At 42.1% G+C, this 27,803-nt stretch overlaps 1 protein-coding gene across 5 annotated transcripts in view; it reads right to left on the bottom strand.

Moving 5' to 3' along the window:
* The window catches only part of LOC106580978 (semaphorin-6D), a 156,117-nt gene extending 130,940 nt beyond the window's left edge, over positions 1–25,177 (bottom strand). For 4 of the 5 annotated variants that reach the window (XM_014162634.3, XM_014162652.3, XM_014162643.3 and 1 more), the window contains exons 1-2: positions 24,979–25,177; positions 542–647 (exon numbers count right to left, since the gene is read on the bottom strand). The gene's annotated coding sequence lies outside the window, so the exon portion shown is untranslated. Of the gene's footprint in view, positions 1–541; positions 648–7,141; positions 7,221–24,978 lie in introns of all 5 variants that reach the window. The other variant, XM_014162603.3, reaches the window with a different exon arrangement.
* Between the last annotated feature and the right edge of the window lie 2,626 nt (positions 25,178–27,803).

The following is a 27,803-nucleotide window of genomic DNA, read 5'->3' on the forward strand; positions in this document are numbered from 1 at the left end:
TGTCAGACTAGACAGGATGCCTCTTCATCTAGGCTACAGTCACTAGGGGAATGTATGCAGTTGTTTTTTTCAATACCCGCATGACTGGCGGGTTGGCCATAACGCAATTTAAGCCACTTTCCATCACGGCCTATTCCTCAATCTGCTATTGTCATGCTAATAAACACATAACATGATAATATATGTCTAATCTACTTCTACAAAAAGCAAGGACATTTCAAAGTTATGAAGAGGAGTTACCCCCTACATTTGCCCATGAAAATTACTCAGCTCTGCAGATTGATTAAAATATTTTATAAAATCTAATGAATAATATAGGTAATTACAGGAATTAAAAAAGTGGCTTAATATCCTTTCACACTGCTTCCATTTATCAATCTGTCACTGGGTGCCTCCAGCCAGCAAACCTTGCCCCCATCCTATCAAACCACTCTTATCCAGAATTATTAAAGACCAAACAGTAAGAAGAACGTTCATAGCCAGAGCTACAACTCCCAATCAACATTCATCCCATTGTAATTAAAATTCACGGCAGCCTTACCTTAAACTTTCGACAAATATGACTGCAAAGATTCAGCCAGCTGACACGGATAGATGATTGGCATTAGCTGGTTAGGATCGCCACCCCGAGTGAAGACATCCACAATCTAAACAAAAACCAAAATAATAATTATTTAAAAACAGGGGCAAAATCAAGATTGACTTACAGTTAGACATTCACCATATGTAATTATCTATTTCTTGGCTAGACCATCTGCTCCATTTGGTCATTTTAATAAAAAAATAAAAAATTTAAAATTCGGCCTTTTAGTGTAAATGAAGATCTTCACACCTCGGAGGTCCTGCATGTCACATCAATCAAATCCCTCTGTCATGCATCAATTAATATATTATGAAGTAGGGTTCCCAAAGTTCCTTTAGAACACCGACAATTATATTAACAAGTGGACTACTTCTTAAAAACAACATGCAGCAGGTCAATAATATAAGAACTGGACAGTCAAGAAACTTTATGAATGAAGATCTATTATCATTTCTACACAGTTGGTTTAAGTCATTTAATATATATATATATATATATATATATATATATATATATATTCTCAAAAAATTAAGGGAACACTAAAATAACACATCCTAGATCTGAATGAATGAAATAATCTTATTAAATACTTTTTTCTTTACATAGTTGAATGTGCTGACAACAAAATCACACAAAAATAAAATCAATGGAAATCCAATTTATCAACCCATGGAGGTCTGGAGTTGGAGTCACACTCAAAATTAAAGTGGAAAACCACACTACAGGCTGATCCAACTTTGATGTAATGTCCTTAAAACAAGTCAAAATGAGGCTCAGTAGTGTGTGTGGCCTCCACGTGCCTGTATGACCTCCCTACAACGCCTGGGCATGCTCCTGATGAGGTGGCGGATGGTCTCCTGAGGGATCTCCTCCCAGACCTGGACTAAAGCATCCGCCAACTCCTGGACAGTCTGTGGTGCAACGTGGCGTTGGTGGATGGAGCGAGACATGATGTCCCAGATGTGCTCAATTGGATTCAGGTCTGGGGAACGGGCGGGCCAGTCCATAGCATCAATGCCTTCCTCTTGCAGGAACTGCTGACACACTCCAGCCACATGAGGTCTAGCATTGTCTTGCATTAGGAGGAACCCAGGGCCAACTGCACCAGCATATGGTCTCACAGGGGGTCTGAGGATCTCATCTCGGTACCTAATGGCAGTCAGGCTACCTCTGGTGAGCACATGGAGGGCTGTGCGGCCCCCCAAAGAAATGCCACCCCACACCATGACTGACCCACCGCCAAACTGGTCATGCTGGAGGATGTTGCAGGCAGCAGAACGTTCTCCACGGCGTCTCCAGACTCTGTCACGTCTGTCACGTGCTCAGTGTGAACCTGCTTTCATCTGTGAAGAGCACAGGACGCCAGTGGCGAATTTGCCAATCTTGGTGTTCTCTGGCAAATGCCAAACGTCCTGCACGGTGTTGGGCTGTAAGCACAACCCCCACCTGTGGACGTCGGGCCCTCATACCACCCTCATGGAGTCTGTTTCTGACCGTTTGAGCAAACACATGCACATTTGTGGCCTGCTGGAGGTCATTTTGCAGGGCTCTGGCAGTGCTCCTCCTGCTCCTCCTTGCACAAAGGCGGAGGTAGCGGTCCTGCTGCTGGGTTGTTGCCCTCCTACAGCCTCCTCCACGTCTCCTGATGTACTGGCCTGTCTCCTGGTAGCGCCTCCATGCTCTGGACACTACGCTGACAGACACAGCAAACCTTCTTGCCACAGCTCGGATTGATGTGCCATCCTGGATGAGCTGCACTACCTGAGCCACTTGTGTGGGTTGTAGACTCCGTCTCATGCTACCACTAGAGTGAAAGCACCGCCAGCATTCAAAAGTGACCAAAACATCAGCCAGGAAGCATAGGAACTGAGAAGTGGTCTGTGGTCTCCACCTGCAGAACCACTAATTTATTGGGGGTGTCTTGCTTATTGTCTATAATTTCCACCTGTTGTCTATTCCATTTGCACAACAGCATGTGAAATGTATTGTCAATCAGTGTTGCTTCCTAAGTGGACAGTTTGATTTCACAGAAGTGTGATTGACTTGGAGTTACACTGTGTTGTTTAAGTGTTCTCTTTATTTTTTTTAGCAATAAATAAATAAATAAATAAATAAATAAATAAATAAATAAATAAATATACATACATATATACACACACACATACATACACACACACACACAGATATATATACATACACACACACACACACACATACATACATACACACACACAAACCACCCGTGGGCAGGATTCGTATGTTCGATACCCCTCTTAATAATATAGCCAGGTTTATAGTGGAAGGCAAACAATGATTATTGAAGTAAAGGAAAGACCCAAGCAGCGAAAAAAAAAAGAGACATTTAAAATGTCCTGTGCTTAAGATGTCAGAAGAGAAATTCCATTGACTAACGAAGCAGAAGAGGACAAGTTTCTTTCCAGGTTCTTCTCTATTCAGAGAAAGGGAAGTTAACAAAATTGCACTTAGTTTACATTGATAATGGGCAGATTATGAATAAAATCTGTTGACAAATCCTAGAGAGAGTTGGAGATGGCCAAATCACAGGGCAACTCAGAACACAATCTGTTCTGGCAATCTGCTTAAAGAGAATTAGGCTTCACTTGGCCAGTTCCCCTTTCAGCACAGAGCGATTTGAGAGAGCTTAGAAATTCTCTTTGAATTCTCCACTCTCTGACAATATGGCAAAGAGATCTTTCAAACAATGAAAAATAACAACCTGTTGGTTTAGTAAGTGATTTTGTTCCTCTGGATAGGCTGACACCTAGATTTAGGTCAAATTTTTTAAATGATGCCAGAGCATGTCCATGCTCTTGCAGTACACGGTTCATGTTGTGAATTATAGCACTTTATGAGGGATATCCAAGTCCTTGGCCACAAAAACGTACACTACAGAAATCCCAAATCAGGACAAGGCCTTGCTTAACATGAAGGCCATCAATCACAATTAACATTTTGTAAATACATTAACCTGGTCATTGTTCTGGAAAATTCCTTCTGCCAGTCGATTCAGCAGAGCCTCAAGAAAGTGCATTTTCCCTCCCATTGCAGTGGCTATTTATAGTTAGACTGAACTTGGTCGATCAAAATCATCTGCGATTGAACATTTTTGGGGCCATGATTACAGACCATTAAATCCAACACTAGGACCTTATCTATTCTAGACAAATGGTCAAGGTCGTGTAAGTGACCTAGTTCCCCAAAAATACAGCAGGTAGTTCAACCTGTAAAGACATGTTAAAAAAAGAAGCCACTGGACCAAAAAAAAAAAAAAAAAAAAAAAAAAAAAAATGACCAGCTGGCAGCCACATGCTAACGCTGGTTCCGCTATTGTCTCAAATTCTATAATAGCTCTGTTTATTTGTACTTTGTTCTATTTTATCTATGCCCCCAGTATGAGTGAAAAAGGCCAAGAGCAGCAAGAGAGAAAATCTAAACTGTAGTGTATCAATAACAGCCTATTTGTGGGTTGCGTGATATGCATGGGCTTCTGGCCAATATTCTATTGTTTTGCTCTTTTTTGGTCTGTAGCAAAATGTTGATCGATGATTGCTGGTACTTGCCATCTGTAAGAGCTGTAATGGATCCGTTCAGATTTCAAAGCACAGCCTGGGAAAGAACAAAACAAAATAATAACACATTCAACGCTTGTGTGCAGTGAAAACCAAATTCCATTTCAAGTTCAACAGCAAAACATGATTAACTCCAAGGCACTAAAAGGTCCTAGACTTCAAATTGCTCCCAAATGCCCAGTAGATTTATTTTAGAGGGTAGGGCTATGTGTTATATTTTCTTTTGGAAAAGAGGGGAAAGTTGCACAGTTTAATCAACACCACAGATCAATAAGCCACCTGTTAGGATCCTGCTCGTACTATCTGATTGGTGCACTGCGATCAACTAGTCAATGCAATTTCTAAATATATTTTCCAGGAGTAAGGGAATCTGGAGTAAGCAAGAATCTGTCGGGTTCAGTAAACTTTCAAGGCTCTTCCCATATCGTATGTGGAGCTCAATCTTATTTTCCTTAAAAAAATAAAAACAAACTTGCCTCAATCTAAAAGTATGATACGCAAGCCAGCATAAGCTAAACACCTAAAAAAGGAAAAACGGAAATGTAAATTGGAAGGAAAAGGGGCTTTTAGATAACGATGCCAGCATAATATTTTCTTATTGGGTAACATCAGTAGAGATGAACGAGTCCACCACCAGAGCGAAGGCAACAAAACTGTCCAGCCTGGGCTTCCTCTCAACTCTGAGATAACATGTAAACACCGTTACAAAATCCACTGCTCGTAATCACAACTTGGTACATAATCATGTACAACTCTGGCCGCTGAAACATTTTACAGGATGTTTGTTTTATTTGCAACTTTATTCTACTCTTTTCAGAAGCTTCCATATATGGTTGGAAGGACAAACAAGCAGCTCACACACCTACATGTTAACGCGTGTTGACATGAGCATGTGCAATTCCGCATTGATTCTGAATATGGATCTTCAACAGTGAAAGAGGAGATACCACATCTCCAAAGAAACCAGAAAACCTCCATTAACCAGGAAAATAACACAAATGACAACAACCACAGATCTGGCCAAGCGGAGGAAGCGATGAAGGAAAGGGATAGAGGTTTGGAGAGGACAGATTTCTTCCAAACCCTGTCCCCTCCACTGACCTGGCAGCAGTTTGATTAATCACAGAGACGAAAGCGGGAAGACTTAGCTGCTCATTATCCCGGATCAGGACCAGGGTGCAGGATCAGGACCAGGGCTCGAACATTAAGATATTGGGATCATTTACAGCTGTGGACCACCATGTCACTGCGGGTGGTGCCATTGTCCAACCCCCCTTGAAGGTTTAATACAGGGGCTCCAAAATGGTCACTGTTCAAGCGTATGTTTCAAGCTCCCTTAATTTCTGTTACAGTCAATATTAGCAACGGTTTGCGGTTCAAACTACCTCATGGACTACCTCAAACTACTTAAGGCGAGAATGCCAGAATTTCGATTTTGACAATGTTGATGATATTTCCGATTACTTGAGAAGAGGAGAGACATCTAAATTGTAGACTTTGGAAAGGGACTAACTTGGTGCACATAATTGAGCACTTTCTCTAGAAATGCATGAATAACCATCCATATGTGAGCCACATATAGCCACTCACAGATCATCAAAATATCATCAGTTGAGTTCAAGTTAAACCCAAGAGCTCTCTTGTGTATGTCATCTCATTGTCAAAACAACTTTACTCGGAGAAAATGCAAGACAAGCAAGGGAGTTTTTCAGCTCTACATAAAATGTTTAAAAAAAACTGACCACAGAAATGAGCATATCTACGGAATACAAAGAACATGTTCATCAGGCACACAGAGTACCCTGTAACTGTCCTTCCTCCTCTCAGCTGTCTATTTGTGGGTCAGTGAGAGTGAAATCACAAGGAGCACACACACACAGTCCAGCAAAAGGGCGAGGCATGTTGTGACTACTCGTCACACGCCATTCCTTCACCACATTCCCATTCTCTACGTCTTAACAGTGGATAAGGGTAAATGACTTGACCTCCCTGCTAACATGGCCCCCTTCCCCAGATAACCACAAAGAGTATTCAGGTCAAGCCACAACTCCACCTTAACTCCTGACCCCTGACCTCACCCGGCTCTCCTCAGACCATGACGGGGGTTTGTCTGGGCTGCCTGTGTCAGGCTTTAACAAAGTCCTCGTGTCAAGGGGAGGAGCAGCAGTCTAACCCTGTCAAGGCCAACACAATCAATCCAGCGGAGGAGTTCAAGGTGGTCTGACCCACACCTGACCCTGACGCCGAAACCGGGCAACAAGCTCAGCCAATGATTTTCCCGTCAAACCCCCACCGCCACAGAGAGTGTCTGAGAAACAGTCCAGGATATGCTCATGTTTCAGGGGAGGCACTGGAGGACAATATTATTATTTTTATTTTTTTTAATCGTTGCTCTAGTTTCACTCCATCTACAACGTGACATAGCATAGTCTAATCTGCAATGCTGAACGACCCTGCTGCAGGTATAACCGGGGACCAAGGGGAGGGTATTAGCATAGCATAATTACACTGGGGAAAGATTCATGGAACAATAGTGTGGACACCAGGGAGCAAGACATAGCCCACAATTTGCCATTGCGCTCCTTCCCCCTTTCTTACCCTTTTGATATTGGAGAATAATGCCGGAATTCAGACTGTTAGTTTAACCGATGGTGCATTTAGTATAATAATACCAGGCGGTGCACACGGTTAATATGATTAGAAACCCTGTGCTGGTACCTCACCATCCTCCCCCCGTGGGGTATTATCATGCTAATCTAAAAGAAAAAAAAATATTTGACTGAATGGAAAATATAGTAGGAGGCAGGGACCTCGGAAGCCAAGTGAACACAATGCCTGCGTATTCAGCCTAGTCTGCCAAGGCGAGCGGGTAGACAAATGGACATAGACATAATGCTCAGTGGTTAATTAAAAGAACATAATTAAAAAGGTATTGTGTGTGAATGGTTGCCTCAATGCAATCACTGACCTGATTGTCCGATACATGTTCCTCAGAGCGCAGTCAGTCTCTCCATTACGACTCCATTAGCACCTCAGAAGTGTCCCGACTGAGAAAAGGGAAAGACGAAATGGGACAAACTATGGGAGATGTGTAGTTCATTGTGGTGGTGGTGGTGGGGGGGGGGGTGCTGGTTAGATGAGACCTATCCCATCTGGACAAAAGGAATACCTATGGAAGAATGCTGTTCATTGACTACAGCTCAGCATTCAACACCATAGTACCCTCCAAGTTCATCATCAAGCTGGAGGCCCTGGGTCTCAACCATGCCCCCAGGTGGTGAAGGTAGGAAACAACACCTCCACTTCGCTGACCCTCAACACTGGGGCCCCACAAGGGTGCGTGCTCAGCCCCCTCCTGTACTCCCTGCTCACCCACGACTGCGTGGCCATGCACGCCTCCAACTCAATCATCAAGTTAGCAGACGACACAACACTAGTGGGCTTGATTACCAACAACGACGAGACAGCCTACAGGGAGGAGGTGAGGGCACTCGGAGTGCGGTGTCAGGAAAATAACCTCACGCTAAATGTCAACAAAACAAAGGAGATGATCGTGGACTTCAGGAAACAGCAGAGGGAGCACCCCCCTAGCCACATCGAAGGGACAGCAGTGGAGAAAGTGGAAAGTTTGAAGTTCTTTCGCCGTACACATCACAGACAAATTGAAATGGTCCACCCACACAGACAATGTGGTGAAGGCAGCGCAACAGCGCCTCTTCAACCTCAGGAGGCTGAAGAAATTTGGCTTGTCACCCAAAAACCCTGACAAACTTTTACAGATGCACAATCGAGAGCATTCTGTCGGGCTGTATCACAGCCTGGTACGGCAACTGCACCGCCCTCAACCGCAAGGCTCTCCAGAGGGTGGTGCGGTCTGCACAACGCATCACCGGGGGCAATCTACCTGCCCTCCATAACACCTAAAGCACCCGATGTCACAGGAAGGCCAAAAAGATCATCAAGGACAACAACCACCCGAGCCACAGCTTGTTCACACCGCTATCATCCAGAAGGCGAGGTCAGTACAGGTGCATCAAAGCTGGGACCGAGAGACAAAAAAAAAAACACTTCCATCTCAAGGCCATCAGACTGCTAAACAGCAATCACTAACTCAGAGAGGCTGCTGCCTACATTGTGACCCAATCACTGGCCACTTTAATAAATGGATCACTAGTCACTTTATACAATGCCACTCTAAATAATGCCACTTATGTAAACATTATTAAACTCATATCGCATGTATATACTGTATTTTATACCATCTATTGCACCTTGCCTATGCCGCTCAGCCATCGCTCATCCATATACTTATATGTACATATTCTCATTAACCCCTTTAGATTTGTGTGCATTAGGTAGTTGCTGGGGAATTGTTGAATTGTTAGATATTATTGCACTGTCGGAACTAGAAGCACAAGCATTTTGCTACACTCGCATTAATATCTGCTAACCATATGTATCTGACACACCTTTGGAACCTTTTTTGTGACCATCTAAATTGGTCACGGACACTGACTGTGATTATAGTAGTAGGTAATGGAACCATGTTTAGAGTGTGACAGTGGGAGGTAGGGGTCATTTCCGCTGTGGTGGCTATTTGGGTCCTTTCAAATTAGGTGACTAAAGATATACCCGGTTTACTGTACCTCTCTCTCATCTCTCTGAGACGAGGCAGTAAAGCAGTATCAGGCTCTGCAGTTGGAGACTTGTTTACCTTGAGTTGTCTTTCATACCGTCCGTCACCAGTGATTGCCCCTCAGGGAGAGACTGTCGAGGCAGAGAGATAATGTGGGAAAGCAATAAAGGGAGGATCAAATGAAGCCGCCTTGGAGGCTCTGGGCAGGAGAAAGAGAACCTGTAGTGTGTTTGTGTGTGTCAACACAAATATGTTTACTGTATCTGTGTAAAAGAAAAACAAATGGTAAACATCGTAACAGCTGTTATAACACACAAACACACAGACAGCTGCATGTATGAGTCACCACATGGTTAACTGGCACACCCGTGGAATGGGACGATTGCAGTGAGAAGGGGGGGGGGGGGGGGGGGCAATTGTACACACCCTGGCCGGGTGCCCAGGATATATTTATTTGACACTAACCCCCTGGACCTCTACCCCCACAGACCGGTTTAAAAATAACCCTGATTCAGGCGAAAGGGTCTGGAGTTCTGAGAAATCCAGGAAAATGAGAGCGATAGGAGTCTGTTACGGAACTAATCTTGCACCTCGTCCAAACCAAACGACTGATATCATTATCACCACCCAGAGATGTAGACCTATACTGTAAAAACCAGCACATACACCAACACATGCATAAATACACACACATAGACATTAAACAAAGCGAAGACTAGCAGACACTTGAATGCGATCCATTGTCATCCCTTCCCTAAGTGCATACATGTACAGTACACGCTAAGTCTTGATAGACCCCGGCCAAGTTTCCAGTAACAAGGTCAAACAAGACAGCTATTTATGGATAGTTGGGAAATTCAATGCAGGGTTTTGAACAAGCTAATAAAAACCCAATTGGCAGTATGCATGTCATATAACACCAATGTGAGAAACTAGCATATATTTTTTTTCAATAGTCGCATAATACCATTCAACAACAAAAAACTAAGCGGTTTAATCAAAACACTTTTGTGTAAATGAATACCATTCACTTTTTGAGTGCGTGCAGAGCTTGAATCGGGTATGATGAGGCATTACTGCATGAAGCAGCGGCTTTAAGCGGGAAAAACAAGCTTAGGTTTTTAATTTCCTGCTTCATTTCACGTTTCGGGCCCATAAAAATCCTAATTTCCAAAAACTGCAATAAACTACTTTGAGACATGATCATGACTCAATAGGTTCTGCAGTAGCTGAACTCTAAATAGATTTTTTCCCATGCAGTTATTGCTTTACGGTATATGCTATATCTGTGACAACAGACACAATAACTGTGCTCCAGATTCTAACACAAACAAAGACTAATAGGGGGGAATTCCGACCAAAGTTAAGCATGCGTAAATGGAACATAAATTGTATTTTTTATCTATATCTGTATTCTGATGTTATGCCTAAGAATAGCATGCTATTCAGCCACTATTCGTTTGGGGTAGAGATCAAAGAAATGAAGGTGTGGCAGAGGTGTCCACAGACACACTGTATTCTGACGTAATTTCGTTATAATTCCAACACCTTTACGCAAAACAGAAATGATGAATAAGGTCTAGCAACCTGTCGGTACCAAGTGCAACAACATCTTTCTTTTACAAATTTACAGAGCTATTTGAGTAATCCGTTTGGATAAGGGAATTGTACATATGACAATTGTTTTAGATCCATTTTACCTTACGATCCCTGGAGACAAATGTGAATGAAACCAGTCATATTTCAGCAAGCTAAAAAGCATGTCAACATGACAGGTATTTCGTACTCTTTTCCACAGTGACGTACAGTGAGGGAAAAAAGTATTTGATCCCCTGCTGATTTTGTACGTTTGCCCACTGACAAAGAAATGATCAGTCTATAATTTTAATGGTAGGTTTATTTGAACAGTGAGAGACAGAATAACAACAAAAAAATCCAGAAAAACGCATGTCAAAAATGTTATAAATTGATTTGCATTTTAATGAGGGAAATAAGTATTTGACCCCTCTGCAAAACATGACTTAGTACTTGGTGGCAAAACCCTTGTTGGCAATCAGAGAGGTCAGACGTTTCTTGTAGTTGGCCACCAGGTTTGCACACATCTCAGGAGGGATTTTGTCCCACTCCTCTTTGCAGATCTTCTCCAAGTCATTAAGGTTTCAAGGCTGACGTTTGGCAACTCAAACATTCAGCTCCCTCCACAGATTTTCTATGGGATTAAGGTCTGGAGACTGGCTAGGCCACTCCAGGACCTTAATGTGCTTCTTCTTGAGCCCCTCCTTTGTTGCCTTGGCCGTGTGTTTTGGGTCATTGTCATGCTGGAATACCCATCCACGACCCATTTTCAATGCCCTGGCTGAGGGAAGGAGGTTCTCACCCAAGATTTGACGGTACATGGCCCCGTCCATCGTCCCTTTGATGCGGTGAAGTTGTCCCATCCCCTTAGCAGAAAAACACCACCAAAGCATAATGTTTCCACCTCCATGTTTGACGGTGGGGATGGTGTTCTTGGGGTCATAGGCAGCATTCCTCCTCCTCCAAACACGGCGAATTGAGTTGATGCCAAAGAGCTCCATTTTGGTCTCATCTGACCACAACACTTTCAACCAGTTGTTCTCTGAATCATTCAGATGTTCATTGGCAAACTTCAGACGGGCATGTATATGTGCTTTCTTGAGCAGTGGGACCTTGCGGGCGTTGCAGGATTTCAGTCCTTCACGGCGTTGTGTGTTACCAATTGTTTTCTTGGTGACTATGGTCCCAGCTGCCTTGAGATCATTGACAAGATCCTCCTGTGTAGTTCTGGGCTGATTCCTCACCGTTCTCATGATCATTGCAACTCCACGAGGTGAGATCTTGCATGGAGCCCCAGGCCGAGGGAGATTGACAGTTCTTTTGTGTTTCTTCCATTTGCGAATAAATCGCACCAACTGTTGTCACCTTCTCACCAAGCTGCTTGGCGATGTCTTGTAGCCCATTCCAGCCTTCTGTAGGTCTACAATCTTATCCCTGACATCCTTGGAGAGCTCTTTGGTCTTGGCCATGGTGGAGAGTTTGGAATCTGATTGATTGCTTCTGTGGACAGGTGTCTTTTATACAGAGAGATTAGGAGCACTCCCTTTAAGAGTGTGCTACTAATCTTAGCTCATTACCTGTATAAAAGACACCTGGGAGCCAGAAATCTTTCTGATTGAGAGGGGGTCATATACTTATTTCCCTCATTAAAATGCAAATCAATTTGTAACATTTTTGACATGCGTTTTTCTTGATTTTTTTGTTGTTATTCTGTCTCTCACTGTTCAAATAAACCTACCATTAAAATTATAGACTGATCATTTCTTTGTCAGTGGGCAAACATACAAAATCAGCAGGGGATCAAATACCTTTTCCCCCCACTGTATGCACTCTAGAATTATTTCATTATTTGGCCGGACATTTTCGTATTTAAAATAAATAAATAAATAAATATAAATATATATATATTATTATATTAAGTACTAGCTAATATCAGTAGCCACCATCAGTAATACCCACAGAAATAGGCCTACAGTGCCTTCAGATAGTATTCACACACCCCTTGACTTCTTCTATATTTTGATGTATTAAAAATGTAAAACGGAAATGTCTTGAGTCAATAAGTATTCAACCTCTTTCTTATGGCAAGCCTAAATAAGTTGAGGAGTAAACATTTGCTTCACAAGTCACATAGGTTGCATGGACAATGATAAGTGTTTAACATGATTTTTGAATGACTACCTCATCCCTGTACCCCACACTTAGAGATAATTGTAAGGTCCCTCAGTCGAGCAGTGAATTTCAAAAACAGCTTCAACCACAATGACCAGAGAGATGTTCCAATTCTTCGCAAAGAAAGGGACCTATTGGTAGATGGGTAAACACAAAAAAGCAGACACTGAATATCCCCTTTGAGCATGGTGCAGTTATAAATTACACTTTGGATAGTGTATCAATGCACCCAATCACTACAAAGATACAGGCGTCCTTCCTAACTCAGTTGCCGGAGAGGAAGGAAACAAATCAGGGATTTCACCATGAGGCCAATGCTGACTTTAAAATAGTTAGTTTAATGGCTGTAATAGGAGAAACATAAGGATGGATCAAAAACATAGTTACTCCACAATACTAACCTAAATGAAATACAAACAGAATACAAACATTCCAACCCAGCACACGACTGCTGGGTTGATAGCTCACACTCGGTTGTAAACTCTAACATCCAAAAAGTGAATGTGGGGAATGGTCAGTGGGGAACCATGGAAAACTAATATTGTAATATTGGTTTTCATTTTGTGATGTCATTTAAAAAAAAACTGTATGGATGAAATACTGTAACTTGGAAAGTATATATATCTATTTTATCTATCAAGTTTCCATCCAATACGTTGTGCATATAATATAAAACAAAGTATTTTTGTTAAGATAGGAATGTGATTTTAGGAGGTATAAGAGAATCTATCTCCTATAAAATGTGCATAAGAAGTAGCCACGCCCCAAGTGAGGTTGGAGAGCGTGTCAGAGTGCATAAAAAGCCTTGGTAATGAAATGAACATTCGACCAGGAAACATGAGATGTTAGCTACATGTTTGAAACTTTGAACCTCAACGCGAGGTGAAGAAATAAACTCATCTTCCTTTAGACAAGCAAGACGAAGAGCTGCAGCCCTTTCCATAGTGGTCTGAATCCTGCACCCTGAATAATCAACGAGGAGGAAGAGGTGACAAACTACCCTCTCAGAAAATCACTGGTACAGCTGATTAGCTGTCCTGAGTCAAATATCTCGAACTGTTCAAACCATCCCATCCTATTACAAGTCTCAAATCACCATAGTACGCTACTCTTATCACCCCACTGGAACCATCGGCACGGCTGGAAAATCTTCAAATAAGCAGCTTCAGGAGCCAATGGCAGAGAACTCTTTAGTTCGGTTTAGGACTACACAATGGGCAAAGGCACCCAAACGTAAATACACTGCTCAAAAAAATAAAAGGGAACACTAAAATAACACATCCTAGATCTGAATGAATGAAATAATCTTATTAAACACTTTTTTCTTTACATAGTTGAATGTGCTGACAACAAAATCACACAAAAATAATCAATGGAAATCCAATTTATCAACCCATGGAGGTCTGGAGTTGGAGTCACACTCAAAATTAAAGTGGAAAACCACACTACAGGCTGATCCAACTTTGATGTAATGTCCTTAATAACCTGTTAGGGCTAGGGGGCAGTATTTGCACGGCTGGATAAAAAAAATGTACCCGATTTAATCTGGTTACTAATCCTACCCAGTAACTAGAATATGCATATACTTATTATATATGGATAGAAAACACTCTAAAGTTTCTAAAACTGTTTGAATGGTGTCTGTGAGTATAACAGAACTCATTTGGCAGGCAAAACCCTGAGACATTTTCTGACAGGAAGTGGATACCTGATGTGTTGTATTACATTTAAACCTATGCCATTGAAAAACACAGGGGCTGAGGAATATTTTGGCACTTCCTATTGCTTCCACTAGATGTCACCAGCCTTTACAAAGTGTTTTGAGTCTTCTGGAGGGAGATCTGACCGAACAAGAGCCATGGAACGATGATGGCCCATTAGACACCTGGCGCGCGAGTTCATGTTGGGTACCCTCGTTCCAATACGTTATAAAAGAGTATGCATTCGTCCACCTTGAATATTATTCATGTTCTGGTTAAAAAAGGCCCTAATGATTTATGCTATACAACGTTTGACATGTTTGAACGAACGTAAATATATTTTTTCCCCTCGTTCATGAAGTGAAGTCCGGCGGGCTTAGATCATGTGCTAACAAGACGGAGATTTTTGGACATAAATTATGAGCTTTTTTGAACAAAACTACATTCGTTATGGACCTGTGATACCTGGAAGTGACATCTGATGAAGAGAATCAAAGGTAATGGATTATTTACATAGTATTTTCGATTTTAGATCTCCCCAACATGACGACTAGTCTATCGCAACGCGTATTTTTCTGGGCGCAGTGCTCAGATTATTGCAAAGTGTGATTTCCCAGTAAGGTTATTTTTAAATCTGGCAAGTTGATTGCGTTCAAGAGATGTAAATCTATAATTCTTTAAATGACAATATAATATTTTACCAATGTTTTCTAATTTTAATTATTTAATTTGTGATGCTGACTTGACTGCCGGTTATTGGAGGGAAACGATTTCCTCAACATCAATGCCATAGTAAAACGCTGTTTTTGGATATAAATATGAACTTGATAGAACTAAAAATGCATGCATTGTCTAACATAATGTCCTAGGAGTGTCATCTGATGGAGATTGTAAAAGGTTAGTGCATCATTTTAGCTGGTTTTATGGTTTTGGTGACCCTGTCTTTGAATTGACAAAACATTACACACAACTCTTGTAAATGTACTGTCCTAACATACTCTAAATGTATGCTTTCCCGTAAAACCTTTTTGAAATCGTAAAACGTGGTTAGATTAAGGAGATGTTTATCTTTCAAAGGGTGTAAAATAGTTGTATGTTTGAAAAATTTGAATTTTGACATTTATTTGGATTCAAATTTGCCGCTCTTGAAATGCACCTGCTGTTGATGGAGTGCACCACGGGTGGGACGCCTGCGTCCCACCTAGCCCATAGAGGTTAAAACAAGTCAAAATGAGGCTCAGTAGTGTGTGTGGCCTCCACGTGCCTGTATGACCTCCCTACAACGCCTGGGCATGCTCCTGATGAGGTGGCGGATGGTCTCCTGAGGGATCTCCTCCCAGACCTGGACTAAAGCATCCACCAACTCCTGGACAGTCTGTGGTGCAACGTGGCGTTGGTGGATGGAGCGAGACATGATGTCCCAGATGTGCTCAATTGGATTCAGGTCTGGGGAACGGGCGGGCCAGTCCATAGCATCAATGCCTTCCTCTTGCAGGAACTGCTGACACACTCCAGCCACATGAGGTCTAGCATTGTCTTGCATTAGGAGGAACCCAGGGCCAACCGCACCAGCATATGGTCTCACAAGGGGTCTGAGGATCTCATCTCGGTACCTAATGGCAGTCAGGCTACCTCTGGCAAGCACATGGAGGGCTGTGCGGCCCCCCAAAGAAATGCCACCCCACACCATGACTGACCCACCGCCAAACCGGTCATGCTGGAGGATGTTGCAGGCAGCAGAACGTTCTCCACGGCGTCTCCAGACTGTCACATGTGCTCAGTGTGAACCTGCTTTCATCTGTGAAGAGCACAGGGTGCCAGTGGCGAATTTGACAATCTTGGTGTTCTCTGGCAAATGCCAAACGTCCTGCACGGTGTTGGGCTGTAAGCACAACCCCCACCTGTGGACGTCGTGCCCTCATACCACCCTCATGGAGTCTGTTTCTGACCGTTTGAGCAGACACATGCACATTTGTGGCCTGCTGAAGGTCATTTTGCAGGGCTCTGGCAGTGCTCCTCCTGCTCCTCCTTGCACAAAGGCGGAGGTAGCGGTCCTGCTGCTGGGTTGTTTCCCTCCTACGGCCTCCTCCACGTCTCCTGATGTACTGGCCTGTCTCCTGGTAGCGCCTCCATGCTCTGGACACTACGCTGACAGACACAGCAAACCTTCTTGCCACAGCTCACATTGATGTGCCATCCTGGATGAGCTGCACTACCTGAGCCACTTGTGTGGGTTGTAGACTCCATCTCATGCTACCACTAGAGTGAAAGCACCGCCAGCATTCAAAAGTGACCAAAACATCAGCCAGGAAGCATAGGAACTGAGAAGTGGTCTGTAGTCACCACCTGTAGAACCACTCCTTTATTGGGGTTGTCTTGCTAATTGCCTATAATTTCCACCTGTTGTCTATTCCATTTGCACAACAGCATGTGAAATGTATTGTCAATCAGTGTTGCTTCCTAAGTGGACAGTCTGATTTCACAGAAGTCTGATTGACTTGGAGTTACATTGTGTTGTTTAAGTGTTCCCTTTATTTTTTTGAGCAGTGTACATGAATGATTTCTTATTCCAAACGGGCGGCGGTTCGTGTGCAAACTATATGATTGTGAGAATAGTTCTAGAATATGTCACTCTCTCTCTCTGTGTCTGTAAAATGTTGCGTCAGTCCACTAGGGACTTTCTTCTCATGTATCAAGTGTGTATGTTATCCTGTTATTATTTAGTTAGCTAGTAAATCAATAATTAAACCATTTTCTGTAGTACTGAATAATGAGCAAGGCTGGGGTTTTTGCAAATCCAAGAAGGTTACAATTGGTCAGAATAATGATATGATAAGAGGTAATGATTAATAAAAACTGTTTATCGATGAAATAGATATATACACACACACACATTTATTTTTAATTGAACCTTTATTTCACTAGGCAATTCAGTTATGAACAAATTCTCATTTATAATGACGGCCTACCCCGGACGACGCTGGGCCAATTGTGCACCACCCTATGGGACTCCCAATCATGGCCGGATGTGATACAGCCTGGATTTGAACCAGGGACAGTAGTGCCTTAGACCGCTGTTCCACTCGGGAGCCTTATAGGAGTTTAATTCGGGAGACGGTAACTCTTTAAAACAACCTCTTCCGTGGTGCCCCAAATCCTAATGAGTTAATTGTTGCATGACTCATTTAAAAATCAGGTGACAATTAAACGCAGTTAGTTGATTTAATAAATAACATCATCAGATTAATGAAAGAAAAGTCACAACAATAGCAGTTTAAACCTGGAGCACGGTTCATGACGACTGGATCGTTGTCATCACAGTTCCAGGATTAGTGAGGATTATTAGGGTAGATTTATAGGACTGCTGTTCAACCCCTATTGTACCCTTTTCTCACCTTCCAATATTTCATGAATTGAACACGGAAACTTTCATGATGAATCAAACCGCTGTTGACTCCAATGCTTTCCACAGTTGTGTCAAGTTGGCTGGTAGTGGATCTCTACTCTGAATAGATCATTCCATCTCATCCCACAGATGCACTATTGGATTGAGATCTGGTGACTGGGCAGGCCACTGCAGTAAACTGAATCGGCCGTAATTTTCTTGGAACCATTCCTGAACAATCCTAGCCTTGTGGCATGAGGCATTATCCTGCAGAAAAAAATGAAGGGATGCACCTGATTGGCAATGATGTTCAGACATCCTGTGGCATTCAAATGTTGCTCCACTTTTATCAAGGGGCCCAATATGTGCCATGAAAACACACCCCCCATTACACCATCACCACCCTGCAATGTTGACACGAGGCATGATGGATGCATGTACTCATGTGGTTTTCTCCACGCCCTAGTCCTGCTATCAGCGTGAAACAGCAAGAACCGGGATTCATCAGACCAGGCAATGTGTTTCAGATCCTCCAGTATTTTCTCCATTTAGCCCACTGCAACCACAGTTTCTTGGTTTTTGCTGAAAGAAGTGGAACTCTAAGGTCATTGACCTCCATACCCCATTCGTTGTCAAGGAGTTGTGCATTCTTTTATTGTTTTTTGGGCACCAATGTTGTACTGGACTGTTAGTTGACTAACTGTAGCCCATCTGTTGCTCTGCACATTTTGTGTCAGCCTCCTTTGTTGAAGTGGATTTAACAGATGACAACAATAAAGGATCATAGCTTACACCTGGATTCACTGGTCAGTCTGTCACAGAAAGAGCATGTACACTGATTGTACAATGTTTTGTACACTCAGTGTACATTCTAGTGAGCCTGTCAAGAAAAGTATAATTAAAAAGTTAAAGTATTTAAAAGGGATGGTTTTAGATACATGTACTGAAACACTATTGAATGAAAACTCCACAAGAAAACCTGTTGGCCAGCAAGTCGGAGGCTTTTCAGAGATTCAATTACATTGATTTAGCGCCCGCAAGGGAATCACACCTGAAAAGCCCATTATGCACCTGCATAAGGTAAGTCTGAATACCAACTACTAAGAAGTGCCTAGTAAAGGTGTACGTAAGAAAGGCGTACATTTCCTAAGTATGAATCGGGCCATAAATGCATAAGGATTACATGTATTTTGTAGAATGAATTATGGATTTTTGTTGATGTTATTCTCCTACTTACTCTGCCTATTTCCCAATCTCTCTCGCTCTCCCTCTTTTACTAATGTCCTCCTCACACATTTTCTCTCTGTGGAACAGATCTTTCCTGCATGCTAAGAAATTGAAGAATAACACGCTCCAGCATGCACCCACATTTAAAATTCCTGGAATGTGGTTAGTAGAGTCGGTTTTGTATTTTATTTCTAGTCTAAAAATAAAAACATATTTTGAAATCATGCAGGAACTAGGTGGTTTTCAGCTATAGTGAAATCCATTGCATGATCACCAAAATAGACTATACAAAAACTGCATGAATGCACCACCAGAAACAAAATCAACTTAAACCCATTATAAGGATTTCGGAGACAGCCCAAACACCAGCGAATCCAAAGTAAACATTTAGTGAAGTGAAGTGGACGGACTGCTTTGGTTTCAACATGAGCAGCTAATCAATGAGGCAGGATGGAGGGAGGCTGCCCTCATTATGAAGTGATTAAGAGATAATTTGGAACAAAAACCACTGCACCTTTAGCCCCACTAGGACTGCGCCAATCAATAAAGTCTATGTGTGGCCAGCACCAATTTACAGGAGGGCTTGTTTCGTTAACTTGTATTCTATGAGAAGATGAGCAGCAGAGTAACAAGATTGTGGCAAAATATGTTGCTTCCTGCATTAAGTAGCCAGTGGGAAAGTGTTTTGATTCAAGTTTACTGATACCTGTTGGTACTGTATGCATATAATAGTATCTCAATGCCTGAATATTGCCCTTGAGTTTGTTAATGGTGCATTGGGGGCACTGGGGGATTGTGGGTGTCACAGTTAAATGTGAGTTTAAAAAAGGCAATGGTCTTAGTCATCGCTCAGTAATCCTCAGGGATGATGAGACTCAATGTGCAAATGAAGAAGTAGCTACCTCCTCAGATGAAATATGCATGAAAGGGAAAGACGTTTCATCTCAACAGGATGTATTTCTTGCCCAAAATTCTTCTCCTTTACCAGCCCTGAGGGTACCGAGCACAATCTTCCCGTCACACTAATCAAACAGCCGTGTGTGTGTGTGTGTGTGGCCAATCTCTTTTGAGGAAGACAAAGAGGTAGTGGAATCTAAAAGGATTACTCAACTGCAGATTGAAGCACCTTCCCAAATCAAAGAATTACAAACAAACATAGACAAGCCACTCTGACAGCATGATTTACATACTAACATAACACAAATAAAGTAGGGTGAAATCATTTTCACATGCAAATACTTTAAGGGTTGGGAAACCTTTACTGACCTGAATACATAAATATGATACTATCTGCTGACACAGGTTACATTCACCCTGTAATTGCTGGAACCCTTCCACTTCAGTTCATGGAGCTTAACCAGACAGTTACCCGGCATTCTCGGCCCGTGGCTGCTGCGGGTTAGCTGAGCAGCCTAAAACCATGTTTGACAAGGGGTTAACACTGCTGAAAAACGTTTTATAAAACCACAGGAAGACAGCCAGTCTGGAAAGGAGGACCGAGGCCTGTCACTTGTCCAGAGTGTTCTTTTTTTCATTCTATCCTTTGGTTGAACTCAACTCTTTTTCCTCCCAAATTCACGCACTCACCAGCTCTGGTATAATTACCCATACAGTGCTAACCACGGCGGTGTGACAGGAGGGCAACCATCGCTCGCCTGTTTTTAGAATCAGAGATAATTACTGCCCTGTCAAGGACTCTATTTAAATGACTGCTACTGATGGGGCTAATAGGATAAAACAGTGTCAATATTGAACACAGTCAATTAAATCAGACATTTATTTTGGGCATGCAGGTCCTGGTGTGAGAGCTGAAATTAACATAGATAAACAGAAAAATAAATAACAACAAAAGTTTTGAAAAGAGGTGATATTCAAACCAATACTAGAAAATGCAATAAATCATGCAAAATCTACGATGACCAAATAGAGTGAAGCTTAGCATTGTAATGAGGACTCAGTAAAACAAGTTTCTGCATTGTGAAGAGCAAACGGTTGAAACACAGTAAAGTACATTCCCCCTACTGGTCCCGGACAATGACTGAAGACCCCCTTCAGCTGCCATGGCAAAGCCACGAGGTTTTCCTAAACCCACCATTTGTAATGCTTGATGCCACATGTTAATGTGATTTTCTCCCATGGTCCGTTGGAGGGGCCAGACCTGAAGGCCAAAGCCTGGTGGTCTCAGCAGATAGCTGGGACAGGCCTGTCCCGTGTCAGCCTTGGGTTATGGATGATGGGGAGGCTCTGGGGCTGACAGGTAATAATTCACTCCCCAGGGTTCCGGAACCCTTCGCTGAACAGAAGCAGGCAGGCAGGGAGGGTGGAAGACTGCACGGCCTTGCAAAACCCTTCTTCCCCCCCTTTCCACTCCCCCCTAAGCCAGATATGGGGTCCCCATCGGCTGCCCAGTTGCCATGGGTAACAAACTACCATCAATATGAAATATGAGATGCCACAGTCCAGTGCTTCACTCCGGTGCAGGGCCAAACAAAGTCCCATATGCTGGGGGTGGGAGGCAAAGATTAACTGTTGCTTCTTCAAGCCAAACATAGTCACACTGCCCATTTTTTAAACTCCAGCAGCCTTCCAGTGCCGTAGGTAGTACTTCAAAGTCACCTCAGACATATTGGTTACTGTCAATCCTCTACACTTAGAAAAAATATACTATAAAAGTCATATTGATCTCAAAATGGAAGTTATCAACACAGAAGGGACAGATCGCAGTAATTCAACCACTGCAATTGATATGTGGCAGGGCATCTAGGGACTCTCAGGTTCCTAACCGAAACCATTCAATATAATATTATGGATAGTATAATGGGACCACAGTCTTCTGCAGAAGACAGTTGACTCAAAAGACAGTTGCTTCTCTAAACAGTACAGTAACTTGAGTCTGGGCCAGTTCTGAAGTGTGTTGGAACAGTTGGAGAGGCAGCAGAGTTGGATGAGGGAATAGCTGCATCACAGGGGTGACCGTGGGCTGGGAGGTATAGGCTGTACTGTACGTCCCACAGGACCATAGTCATGGACCGGAGCCTATTTCTGCCCTCATTACCCCGCGGACCATTACGGAGACACAGCCATCCACATGTCACAGCCCAGCACAGCCCTGAAGCAGACCTCCCGTCATTTAATACAAAACTACAGCTCCATCGGAAATTGGAAATAAAATTACACCCTAGTCTAAATGCACCATTAGCCATGCTAACCGAGCGCCGGCTCTTTCAGGGCTGAAATGAGAGCCGTACAACATGCAATTTGGGAGCCGACAGAGAGGGAATGGGCCGCCGACACTCGCTTCTCTCAGCTCCAGTCATTTACAGCCATCACCCACCAGCCTGCAAGACCTGAGTTACTTATTGAATGGGGTTGGGTAATAAGAAAGCGGAGATGTGTGTTTCTGGGAGGTAGAAAATGAGAAAGCAAAGTAAAAAGAGTTCAGAGAGGGCATACTGGTTGGGTAGGAGTTACAAATAATATGATAAACATATTATTCAAAAATGACAAATCCAGAAAAAGCTACAAACCAACTCTGGTGAAGGGAAGCAATATCACCACTTGTTGATTAGGCTATGACATCTAAACTACCTACTGTATAACAGTATTGTCATTTTCTCTGACAGATCAGCCTTGCCCTGATGACAAGCACCTGTGAAAAACGATGATACCAACTACAACTTTGGTTTCCTTTTTAACATGTCAAAGATGGGGGTGAATATAGTTTTTAATAAAATATCGGCGGCAAGAAACATTCAAAAAGGTTGAAAAACAACCTTGTTTGTACTGAAAGATAATGATACCCTAGAGCTGGTGAGTTTTGCACCAGATTAACATGGATATTTACATTTCTTCTAAACTGGAATCTAGACACAGTAATCACACATCCACATCACCAAAACTATTATCGAGGGGAAACACAGTGGCAATAAAGATGTGTCTTTATGTTAGTTGTGCATGCTGCCAGTGGTGTCATGACCATAGGGGGCACAAAGGCACGTGCCCCCTAATATGTCACGTTTTGAAATTAGTCATCTTCATTTTTAAGCCCATGTTTTATCATAATTATTTATAAAAAGATCTGTCAGCGGTATTTTACAGAGGGGACACACTGACTGGACTAGGCAAAGAGTACCCCTTGCCCCCCATTCTCCCTAGTAAGTGGTCCCTTCCCAGGTGCACCAAGAAAAGAAAGGCAGGACACTATTCTCTAGTGCGTGTAGTATCGTCAGGAGAAGAGAGTGTACAGTAGAGTGACACACCGCGTTTGATTTGATTTTAGGTGACAGTGCTGGGTCGAAGGTATGTTTTTAAAGGAATGTGATCAAGCTATGTAGCCTATTGATTTCTTCTTCATGAATACATAAAACAAAAATGTTCTGTTGTTTGTCTGCTTCTACATCTGCATTGCTTGCTGTTTGGGGTTTTAGGCTTGGTTTCTGTATAGCATTTTGTGGCATCAGCTGATGTAAAAAGGGCTTTATAAAAACATTTGATTGATAATACTAGCCACCGAGCAATTTTATGAAATTGGCTTTAGATAGCCAGCCAGCTAGATTCCCAATCTCATAACTAGCTACCAAACCATGTCAGGCTATCAATAAAGTTAGATTAGCTTGTCTAACCTGCCTGCTGGCCAGGTTGCTAGCCTTTTGAAAAGCAATACATTATTAAATGTACTGAATAAGACTCACATTCCTTTCAATCCTTTACCCAGATTTGAGCAGAACCCCTATACTTCATGCCATACTTTGGTCAAGATATTTGACTTGCAGATATAAGCCTACAAAATGCTTATCTCTGTTGGGCATAGCTGAGAGTGGTTCTAAAGAGCATAAAAACATAGCCTATTTTGTCTCAATCCAAGTATGTAGGCTACACAGAGACTGTCACCCAGACCTGTACCTTCAATGTCCTCCCATCCGGAACTATTGGACATCATTCTCGCTACTTCGACACAATTTTGGCTATTATATTTTGGAATAGTGTTTATCAAAACGCATAAAAAAACTGCATGAAAAAAAACTCATATCAACATGTAACTCGAATCACTGTTATTGATAGCCTGAAAATACAGCTAGAGGCTATAAATATGTGCACAAACTCAAAAACCATAAAACAATTTAAGAATCAAGTTAATCAGCCTAAACATACAATCAAAGGATTCATCATTTGTTTCATTGCATTAGGACAGACTGCAGTTGTTGTGGAAAATTCTAAATCATCCACAACTAAAATCCCCCAATGCGCATTTTAATTAAGCTGCTGTCAAAATGACAAGACATTGCTCTATAATATAAAGCTGGTGAACCAAGTAAGGTAAATCTAGGTCTACAACAACAAGTTTGTCACACCACGCAAAGGACTGCGAAATCCCCCAACTCGTTACATCTTGGCGCACGCAGCTATGCATTTCAACTTACTCTTTAACTGGCAACAATTTTCTACAAACGCGATCTTGTATTCACCCTGTTCAAATGGCTCAGTGAGATTATATAACAGCGTTTGAAAGACATGTATGGTTGCAGGTATATTATATAGCCTACTCAAGTCTCATTTTAATTTATGTCAACTATAGCCTACATAAATACAAACAGATGTCCGTCTCTGCACAACGACAAAACACAATCATATAGCCTATCCAAAAACAGAGTATTCCTAGTATATTATTTTCGAATATTTATTTGCTGACAAATGCTCTTATAACATGCATTTAGTTGAAAAGATGATCGAGCTGTAGGCAATGGTTTAGGACAGGGTTTCTCAATCTCTGTCTTGCGGCCCCTCCTGGGTGCACGTTTTGTTTTTTGCCCTAGCACGACACAGCTGATTATAATAACTAACTCTTTATCAAGCGTTGAATCCGCTGTGCAGCGCTAGGGCAAAAAACAAAACGGGGTCTGGAGGTAGGTGGTCTAAACCTTCCTATAAGTACCGACTAAGAACTAGAAGACGACATTGTTTTGTTTTGAATAGCCCAATGTCCGCTATGTACTACGTAGATACTGGGGCAAACTTGTGGCACCACAAAATACTCCGATGCGCAAGTTAAATGTAGGTGCAGCAACCGAGACAGTCAGCTACTGGAGAAAGTGCCGTAGTATAATTCTTACCTTTTTCTTACGTCTTGGCTATCTTGTTTCGTTGACAATAATTTGATTATTGCAGGACAGAGACCAGTGTTACAGAAGCGTTGAGAGAAGATTCGTTATTTTTTTCCAAAAAGGCTCGTATTCCCAGAGCGCGAAAGAGCGCCCTTTGTTATGACAGAGACCCGCGCACGCTCGAGCTGGACTGCAATCACAACATACTTCACCCAGCGAAGAGCAGCGTCGGAGAATACACGCCCTGATGTGTTGAATTACAGCCAGTCGGTCCAATGGCAAGGGGAGGGATAGTACCAGACCTTGTTTGAGACGTGTTTTGTTCAAACCTTCTCTTTTGACTTCTCCCTCCACATCTTACTTTTGTCCAGTTGTTGGACACCTACACATCTGTATCTTTGCAACCCGAGCTTGCAGCCAGTCTCTCCGCCAAGGGTATTTAAATCGAGATATCATTGAGCTTCTTTCTGAAGGGGGTTACTTTGCTCCACATATAAGAAAACTGAAAAAAATACTTTCATTCTGTCAACAAGTTTCTTCTCCGTTGCCTTCAGTTATTAATAGTTGTCCAAATATCAAATAGCATGGACCTAATTTACTCCATGTTTTGCTCGTACATCCCTATAATTACAGGCATCACGCCGTTTTAATAGCATTTTCAGTTTTCACATTAAATATGTGTAATAGCATCTTTTGTATTGTAATAATGGTTAAACAGTAAAACTGTTCTTCTTCAGATTATCAACAACAACAAAAAACGGCGCACTTAGTAAAAGCTGCACAGAGCCAATAGTCTATGCATTTGATTTCTGTTTTCAGTAGGCCTTTTAGGTTCAAAATGTATGCAGCCTAGCATACAGTATGTCAAGGTGCTAAGTAGAGTTGTCCTGTCTATGTTGACAGGCAGGGAATTAGGCAGGAGGAAGACAGAGTGCGTAATGAGGGAACCAGTAGGGTTAATTGGTGAAAGTAGTTATACTGTATGAAGCTATTGCTCCCCTACTGGGGGATTCTACTGAGATATCTGCATAGGATAGCCTTGCTGATCATTATAAATGATCCAACTGCAAATCACTGTCTAGTGGAGATAGTAATCATGTAGATAGACATGATTAAATATTCCGGTCACATCCTGTCTTTTAAATAAAAATGTATATTTTCTATCTATCACAGATGTCAGCTGTTAATGAGATTTAATTTTTTATAGCTTCTTGGTTACACAAATAACAGATTAACTTTAGTTTTATATTGACGGTTTATATCCACTCTTAACATGCTTAGTCGTGAACATTCCGTTGGGTTCAGGGCGGCTGGAACAACAAAACAATGGCCGATCATTTTTGGTGAGTTTAGGGTCAATGCTGATAGATTTACTCCAGTCATTTCTCTTGACAGTGAAATAGAGTCTGTGAGCCCGGCCATTGTGGTAAGGTGCCTTCAGGAGTAAGGAGAGGACAAGTTCCCAAGTCCACGATCTGAGTGGACACGCTAAATCTCAGTAGGCATATGTTCAGTGTCAAATTTGCTTAAAGGCACAGTCAACTTTGTGTATGTAAACTTCTGACACACTGGAATTGTGATACGGTGAATTATAAGTGAAATAATCTGTCTGTAAACAATTGCTGTAAAAATTACTTGTGTCATGCACAAAGTAGATGTCCTAACCGACAGCACAAAAGAAAAAAAAAAAGAAATGTATGCATTCACTACTGTAAGTCGCTCTGGATAAGAGCGTCTGCTAAAATGACTAAAATGTAAAAAATGTAAAAATGACTTGCCAAAACTATAGTTTGTTAACAAGCAATTTGTGGAGTGGTTGAAAAACGAGGTTTAATGACTCCAACCTAAGTGTATGTAAACTTCCAACTTCAACTGTATATAATTCATCCTGGTAACACAGGATATACCCTGTTTGTAACATATGACAGGACATACACACACACACACACACACACACACACACACACACACTCCAATCAATCCTTCTGTGGACGTCATGCCTTGCTGTGTGGGTGTCATCATCTTCTCCAGTGCATCATGTGCTCACTCTTCCAGGAGCCTGGTTGCAGTGAACAGCAAGTGACATTGTTGTCAGAGTAGGGAGTTAAAGCAACGGGAAAAGACTATCTGTCAGGCTTATCTTTTCTCGTTTGTGTCCAATCCCCAAAAAAGAGCCAAAACGTATAGTATAGTGCTTAACATGACAGTAAAATGATCAAATTCAAGCACTTATCAAGAGAACATCCCTGGTCATCCCTACTGCCTCAGATCGGGCGGACTCACTAAACACAAATGCTTCGATTGTGAATGATGTCTTAGTGTTGGAGTGTGCCCCTGGCTCTCCGTAACTAGATAAAAAAACAAGAAAATTGTGCTGTCTGGTTTGCTTAAAGATGGACCACAGAGGTTCTAAACCCAGAGACGCAACATGACGAGACTTCCGGGAATGCTTGCGAAGCAGACCAAGCAGACCAGACCGGGGTTTGAGAAGTGAAAAATTCTTAGTTGGCTGTTAATTATCTTGAAATCTAAAGGCACAACCTTAAGTAAATGAACAACAGGTCAAAACAAACTTAATATTGAAGGTGTGCCTTTGATTTGACGACCTGCACACGTGCAGTTCGATGCGAGATGACCATTAGACCCAATTACTTGTTTCTGAGCATGAGCTTAGCTAGCCAATGTCGCCATGACATCGCCTACAAGCGTGATCTAGGATTTCTATTGGATAAACAGTTTTAGCCTGTCTTCATACTGTACTGTTTTTGGATGAATTATGCAGAAATCACTCTGCCATTTCCTGGTTGCTAAAATGTTAATAATTTTTCTAATTT

This window comes from Salmo salar, chromosome 02 (genome assembly GCF_965601325.2).
Source record: "Salmo salar chromosome 02, fSalSal1, whole genome shotgun sequence".
Taxonomy (NCBI): domain Eukaryota; kingdom Metazoa; phylum Chordata; class Actinopteri; order Salmoniformes; family Salmonidae; genus Salmo; species Salmo salar.